The sequence below is a fragment of the Metopolophium dirhodum genome, chromosome 3, assembly GCF_019925205.1.
Source record: "Metopolophium dirhodum isolate CAU chromosome 3, ASM1992520v1, whole genome shotgun sequence".
Classification (NCBI taxonomy): Eukaryota; Metazoa; Arthropoda; class Insecta; order Hemiptera; family Aphididae; genus Metopolophium; species Metopolophium dirhodum.
Window position 1 is genome coordinate 26967445 of NC_083562.1, and position 9087 is coordinate 26976531.

The following is a 9087-nucleotide window of genomic DNA, read 5'->3' on the forward strand; positions in this document are numbered from 1 at the left end:
GTAGGCGCATATTGATATTTAGTAATATTAAAGTTTCATTTCATATTACAATTTAATATCAAACCTAAATATCTAGTTTATCTTAATTTAACTAAGTAAATTTAATAATTTGAAAAGTAAAGTAAAGTTAAGTAGGTATGCAAATAACCATAATAATTTTTAATCAGTCGATTTAATAAAATAGGTACCTATAACCTTTCTCGAGAAAAAATTAAATCTATAACTTCTATGTACCTAATAATTTATAATGACACGAACGACGTCAACCTGATCAATTTAAATTTTAAAATTACTAAATTAACTGATATTTATTTACGCAAAAAATCAAACGTTCGACAATTGACAGTTGAAAAATATAAGATCGAGATTATCTAGATATAAATAAAAGGATTGTAGAAATAGATGATATTTTTTTCTATTTATTTTTAAACAATACGTGCTGAGCCTAGTTACAGGGAAATATAACATAATAACAATAACATGATAACAATAACATGATGTAACTTATAAAATGTAATAACAACAAATGAATATATACATTAAAATACTAAAAATATGATGGATCATTATTCATTATTAATATATTATTTCCCATACGCATTATTCTAAAGATTGGCTGGTTCTCGAAATAATTGATGTTGCACTTAGGTATGCAAATGGATATATGTAATGAACAGAAGTTACTTCAGTTACAGAACGGGACTTCAAAGTTAATAAAAGAGAGTAGAACAGAAGAGTTAATATAGCCATCAATTAGTTAGTTGATTACGATTAAGAACTTGGCTCCTATCAGCTAAGGAACATAAATCAAGCTTGTGCATAACTGGATAATAATCATAAGGAGGATGCTCAATATTTAAAATAAAAGCTGCATACCTACTCAAGGAATTTGCGTTGAACCCATTCAATTTCTCACTTCCACAAGTAATATAAAGATCCCAAACAATTGCTTCGTATTCCAAAATGGACCTTACATAGGCACAATAGGTATAAATACTTTAAGGAAGTTAGTAATTTAAACTCACAACAAATTATTTTAATAAAACCAATAATTTTTAGGGCTTTGCAACATAAAGTGTCTAAATGAGTATGAAACTTTTATTCACGGTCAAACGTGACCCCTAAGCCAGATACCTAGTACCTATCCCCTTTATTAATTTATTATCAACTCGTCAAAGGATTACTATTGATAGAGTATATGAATAGTCAAATCTTTACCGGGATCTATAAAAAGACATTGAGTGACATTTAAAGAAATTAAGTTCCAATCCATGAACATTTTCCCAAGACACTAAAGAATTAATATAAATTTGCAATAAACGTCACTAAGTGAATTAATTTTTAAAAATAATTGAAGATCATTAGCAAAAACAATTATGTTACTGTTGATAATAACTTTTCGTTATTGAGAACAATCTAACTGAGAAACAAAAAAGTAACATTCAATCTGAAGCATTTAGTAATCAAATTTATGTTAAAGAAATACTCAAAGAGTAGGAACGGACTCACGGTTTCAGTGATTCAAGCCCTAACCTAGCAATAAACGGGGAGAAAGTTAAAAAAAAAACTAAAAGTAACAAACTCAATGATTCAAATAACAATTTAAACATACTAACGCAGGCTTCGCTCAGAAACTAAAAAATAAAATATAATAATATTCGGAACAATTATTACAAAATATGTAATTTTTAATTGGTTTTATTGATTTTAGTAAGTTTTGCAAGACATTCATTGGTACTTCTATGTACTAAATACATACTTATTACTGAAGTATAACCAAACAAAAACTGACGTAAAGTCTTAAACGTTCTTCGAACTATTATTATTAGTCATACCAATTATTAACTAAAATTATTTTATATAATCTTAATTGCACTCACACCCTATTACCCTAACCATTGCGATTCCTCTGAGAGTATGGAGATGATATTCTATGACTGATATCTACCTACCATTTAGTTTGAAGAGGGCTCCAGTCGATGAAAAAAAAGTGACTTTTAGACCAATAAACTAGACAAAATTGGAGGAATTTGGTTTGACGGATTTTATTTTTGAAAACAGATTATGATTGATTAACAAGTTTACTAGGTTTTGCCAGAGGCGATTTTGAATATTTATTTTTTCAGCTGTGATATCCAAGAATAAAAATATGATATTTTTGTATTTATATTATTCATTGTGACACTAACAATAATTGGAACATTAAAAATCGCCTCTATTTATTATCTATATCTGTGGATATTTTATACACATATTAAGTAGGCATATATATACTCAACTACAAACTACTACTCAACACAGTATTCGCTATTTATGATATTACAATATAAATTATAGGTGTATACTGCATTGTAATGTTGTAATTTGTAAACAATGTATTATAAAGGTTAACTTTATTTTGTTATATGAATGTCATAATGATAATATAATATTATTGTTGCAGTGTTACGTATAATGTTGTAATATATTTTTTAATTAATTTTTTTTTCATGTACTTATTTTCTTACATGAAACTTATAGTGCCCAAATTAAATCTAAATGTCCTCGCTGCAATAATATATACTTTGCATGATCATATTGTATAATATAATATAATATATATTATATATCTACTCGCACACGCATATATTTAAAATATTATGCGTATAATAATTACAAGTATAATTTATATGCATCTATATAACATCTATATTATACTGTTATGCAAACAAAATGTTAATAATTATAAAACCACTTTGAAGTTAGAAAACTTTAGGTTTACCTCGGAAAAGTGCAATATTACTAATTTTTTTTTTTTGTAAAACAGTTTGGAGAGTTTGAAACCAAAACATTTTTTGTATTTATATCCATGCATTTTTATATAGTCATAAATAATGTATTATTGTTTAACTAAAATAAAACATAGTTTGCACTTTGTTTATCGTTGGTTAACCGTCGTTATTCGCGTTTAACGTTGTTTTAATAATTAGGTGGTTGCAGCTCTTTGGTGCAACTCTATATGATATATTACTGGTATGTGGATTTGTATAGAATAATAGTATAATAATAAAATTAAAATTGAAATAATATTTTCTTTGTTTCTTATTAAGGTTAAATATATATTATCTACATATTATATTATATTATTTCAATTTTGATACGTGTTTTTAATCCCAGTGAAAACCTTGTTTTATCAATTGATGATAAAGATCTAATTATTTGTTCTAATGAGAATGTGTGGAGATATATTGGTGAAACTAATTGGATATTAAATTTGAGTAGATCTGTCAGCTTTTTATTATAATGAATTTCGTTTTTCGACACGTGCAGGCATATAATAATATAATATACAATATAATTATGCATAAATATAAGTGATATAGGACATATTAGGTATCATTTTACTTAAATACCTATATAACATCTATCTTTTGCCTATAATTTTGATAGATTATGTAACCTACGTTTATCCCAATATATTTTTTTTATAAGTAATAAAATATTCGTATACTTATACTGCAGTACGTACGATTTTCAATCATTAAAATAATTCTTATTGTGTATCTACCAGGATTTTATTAATCAATAATCATATATAATATGATATAAAAATATTAATTTTAAAAGATGTAATGCAAAAATATTATATATATATAAATTATATATACAGGATGTAACGGGATCTAACCTAACCTGACAAATAAAATCACTTTTATTTTAGTTATTTTCAAATTATTTTATACTTATATAATTTATTGATTCTCGCGTTACACGTATAATATAATATTTTTTATTTTTATTTTTTAACACCGAAAATCCAAATTAAAAATATAATTCGGGAAAGCAATTTCAGTCTTGCGCTCAATGCGGTACTCGCCTGCAGCGGTTCGTACCGCACACGTCGCCCGTGACTGAAATAGCTCACTTCCCGCCCTTGCCACACAATATATTACGTATATAACAATCAAAAGTTTACTAAAATCCAGATAAACAAATTTACTATTTTGATTTTTAAAAAAAAATATTAATCAGATTTAAATTTTTTATTTTCAGTATTAGAAAATAAGGATACAACGTTATAGGTATTATACATGAAGAACAAGAGTCCATAAATTAAATATTAAAATATTGATTATAGAATAAAAATAATTTTATTTGTCTGCCGGTTTTCCTGTTAGGTACACCCAGCTTATACAGAGTGATTCACCAAACATGCTCATTGCTCAACCCTCCTTTTCTTATCTAATAATGTAGTTATAAACAAAAATTGATTTTTGAAATTTTTAAATATACTTTAAGACCACATTTTCTCATCCTTTTGATTTTGGTACAACTTAAGGAGATACAAACTTTTGTTTGTGGCTCGGCGCGGCTCAATGGTTGAAATCAATCATGAAACGTGATTGAGGGTAAGCAACGGCCGCTGCTACTATAGTTCCTGGATTGGTGACCTCCCGGGTCCATATATAGTGGCAACATTTTGCAAGGTTTAAACCTTGCCAACCAACCGTAACCCCTACAATAGGTAGTGGCCATAGTTGCCGGGCTCTAGACCAATAAAAAAAACAACTTGTTTTTTTAAATATGAACTCCCCTTATCTACTGTAAATTATTTAGTTGATGAATTTTCTGAAAATGTTGACGTAGGTATCAGAATCAAAATTCGTACGAGTAGTTTTTGAGTTATTTAATTTTTTGCACTAAGCAGGGTATAGGTCCATGATAAAGGGCTTGGAAGATTTGGGGGCTATGATGATTTGAACTTTTTAATCTGTCAAAATGTATGATTTGTAAAAATGGTCCAATAGTATAATAAATACCGTATCCCAAATTATATATATTTTTTATATTTTTGTAAAAACAATTTTAAGGACTACCTATTATCCTATGTAGAAACATTTAAATAACTATAACAAACTATATATGTTCAAATTTTAAATGTAGGTACATCGTACATCAATGTTTTTCATAAAGTTATCCACTAAATAATTTTCTGTAAAAATAGGGGGTCTCATTTATGAAATAGAAGTTTGTATCATCACAGGACACTTCTAGGAGTAAAAAAAAAATCGAGAATTTGAATAAATGATCTTTGAGTAAGTATATCTGATTTTTGGAATTTTTAAATATATTTGAAAATTCCAAAAATCAGAATTCGAATAAATTTAAGGGCACCTATGCTTGGTGAATCATCCTGTATATAGAGCTAATAATATTATTTTGATATTAATTGGAATTCGAAAGTACAGTTTGTAATTCGCTATCTGATAAGTAATAATTAATTCCCCGTGAATATTGCATATTAGATAGGTAGATACGTTAAATCAACAATTTCGAGTTATTAACACTGTGCCACTGTGGTTTGATCAAAGGCTCCTATAAGGGGTGGGTAAAGATCCCATGGTAATTCCAATAACACTAAATATATGTATACCATGACTGAGGCACGACTAGACATATATGATATATATACCATATACATAGATATAGGTAATGATAGTATAGTTTTGTCGGGTAACTGCATATTTGATTATAATAGCGTTATAATTATAATCAACAGTGATATTGTAATTAGTACCTATCTACAATAATTTATATATATCATCAACTATGGCCTGAGACAGCTAGACAGGTACCAGTCTATTCAGAACAGTAATGACCTCGGTCTACACTTCTGGGGTCATACGGTCATCGGTTTAACGAAAAAAAAAAATGTTGATACCATTCTGAACCTTTATATTTTTTTTATTAAAAATATGTAAATAAATAATAATAAATTAATTTTATCAACTTGGATAAACAATGAAAAATATAATTCAATCGTTTCTAAACTTTAGATGGTGACTATAGTTCAAAATTCGAATGTTAAGAGGACGCCACACGGGCATCTGTACATGGCAAACTGTACGTTCACAATAATACATTTTACTCTGTAATATCTACAATTATAGTGAAGTTACCTCTTATAAAATTTAAAGGTAAGATTATTATCTAGAGAATCTCTGAGAATTTTATTGATATTATTAAGTTATGATTATTTTAAAATGTACAAAAAATGTACAGTTTAAAAATGGTCATAACTTGCTTCTTAATAAAAATATCAATACAAGCTTCCGAGATACCCTAGATAGGTATAAAATATATAAATACTATAAATATAAATTACTTTTTGAAAACAATGTCCTGTGATAGTGTAGTCATAAACAAAGTCAAAACTAAACCAAAGTAATAATAATAACAAACATCTTTTATCTACTTCCTACGACCTACCTGCAGATGTACATTCGCAGAGAATAATTTTCAAATTGACACAACTATTATAGTTATACCAGTTAGCTATACATAAGTCTTGATTGACGTATGTGTTAGTGGTAACTATGTATTATTGTATACGACTGTTAGAGCGGTACAACAATAAATTATTAAATAATTCAATCTACATGCCAATGCACACGATACAACGATAGTGCATAATTTGGTGTAAATATGTGTAGTGTGTACGTGTGTCCTTGTTGTAGTTGTAACTTGTAAGTAATAATATATTATAATATTATTATAAAATACGTGTGCATTGCTTTATTGGCCTGCACGCAATTAATGATGAATGATGATGTAGGTATTTTTTATTATTTTAATAAATATTATTGTTATACAGTATGTGTCCCAGAAGTCCCGTATCACCCTTAGTATCTCCGTGGAAAATCAATATATTTAAATGCAGTTTTTCTACAGTAAAAAGTATGAAAATTCTGATTAAACACCATAAGTTTCGATTTTTTTTTTCAAAAATTCAAAAATTACCAAACATTTTTTTTAGGCAATTAAGTTTTTTTAATTTCCGAGATAGCTGTTTTGTTTGTCATATTTTAAAACAGTTCAAAAAAAAAAAAATTTTAATTGAATGAAAATTGACCAAGTTAGGGCTAATTATTATTTTGAATTTCAGCCGAAAAATCAACGTTCCATTTCTGATTAAAGCATGTGAATCGTATTTTGTTAATGCCGTATGCATAACTATTATTCTTATAGAAATTCAAAATAATAATTAGCTCTAACTTGGGAAATTTTCATTACGTTTTAATATTTTTTTTTTGAACTGTTTTAAAAAAATACCATCAACAAAATGGCTATCTTAGAAATTTAAAAAACTTATTTCTCTAAAAAAAAGTTTTGGTAATTTTTGAATTTTTGAAAAAAAATCAAATATTATGTCATTCAATCAGAATTTCCATACTTATTACTGCAAAAAACAACTAAATTTAAATATATTGATTTTCACGGAGATACTAAAAGGGTGATACGGGACTTTTGGGACATACTGTATGATACCTAAATTAATGTTCAATATAGGTACCTAGTAAATTAAAATATTATACACTATAGTGACTAGTACAAAGAATAATGCTCGCAATTATTATAATTACTGTTGTATAATTTATATAATATTATATAGATATGGAAATGTATTTTAATCGCAGTTTACCGTCGCATGCCGCCGTCTGCGTATAGAAAAAAAAAATTTGGTTTGCAAAATCCATATTATTATGTGTATCAAGTTATTTATATAAAAATTAATTTCTCCGATTAAAGTCGACCGACGGCCGATATGTCTTCCACGAAATAGGTATATATATATATAGGTGGGTACGCATAATATATGGGTAATATTATACTGCTGTTCAGTGCACACACACCTGCAACGGAAATAAGTAATAATAACTACTATTGCACTATACACACACAATAACGAAATAATAAAACCATAAATTTTCGACTCAGCATAATATTTTGTACCCTGTGCTGTGACCTGTTATTAATTAATGCATTGTGATATATTAATCATTTATTTATTATTACATCTGTGTACTTACAGTCGTATAGATATAAATATTAAAATATTTATGTATAATATAATATACAGCGAGTGTACATAAATAAAATTATATTTAAATCAATTAATTATGTACTATATGATTATATTATATTATTATGAAGGAATGCATATTGGGGACGTTTGACACATTATGGAAGGTATCAATAATTACAAATTACAATATGATATTTTTAATTTTAGTTTAATTTCTTTGCAGTAAGCTGGTCTTACCTTTTACATCGGATAGGTACCTAATTGAAGTTTTTAGGTGTATACGGATGAGGGTACCCTATACTTGTATTATTAATTTTATAATTCTTATCATTATTATTGTAAGACCGGTTCTTATAGAAACGGCATATTGCATATAGCAATTTAATAGATGGTATAGGTAGGTATATCGCTTTTATCTTTTTTAGATTCATAATCGCAACTACCGTTTATCGTACTATAGTCTATATTATCAAAAATTGTAAGTTACATGGCACAACATCAACACGCATCGGAAACGTGAAAATATAATAATATTATACAATACCGGACAGGTTTGCTGAACACACCATATCGTATCATATTATTATGATAATTACTATAAATTAAACGGGCGCCACAATCAACAGTCCGAATGCGAAACACATTTCTTTAAACAGATTTGTTACGTTAGTTATAATATTATATTGGTATCGACAATATCATAAACTGTATAGAGCGCTAGTAATATTGGTGAACGTACTACGACATTTTGTATTATATTTTGTAGGTAAATCCGTTTCATGAAAAACTAAAAACCATATTGTGTTACTCAGGAAAGGTTAGTTAGGTCTTATGCTTTTGTTTCGTTTTTATGAACAACTAAAAGATTTTATCGGTGGATAATGACGTATTACTTAGTTTATCTGATAAATGTATCGAAACTTAATTTTAACTATCGTCCATTTCTGTAGTATTATTTTGACTGGATTCGGAACGTTCTTCTACGTTCTTTTGTTTCAGCATAATTACCTAATTTTGATTGTGATCTTATAAGTTATTATAGAAAAACAAACGTTCATTTCAATGAACCATCATACTTTATCTACATTTGACATTGTGATACCAATTACCAATTCTTCTACTTAAAAAAAATAGAATTTTTACTATCAATATTTTAGTATTTTTTTTCCGTATCTACAAGTTCACAAAACACGAGAATACCTGGATATAAATATAATAAACTCCCTAGAGGTGGTTGGAAA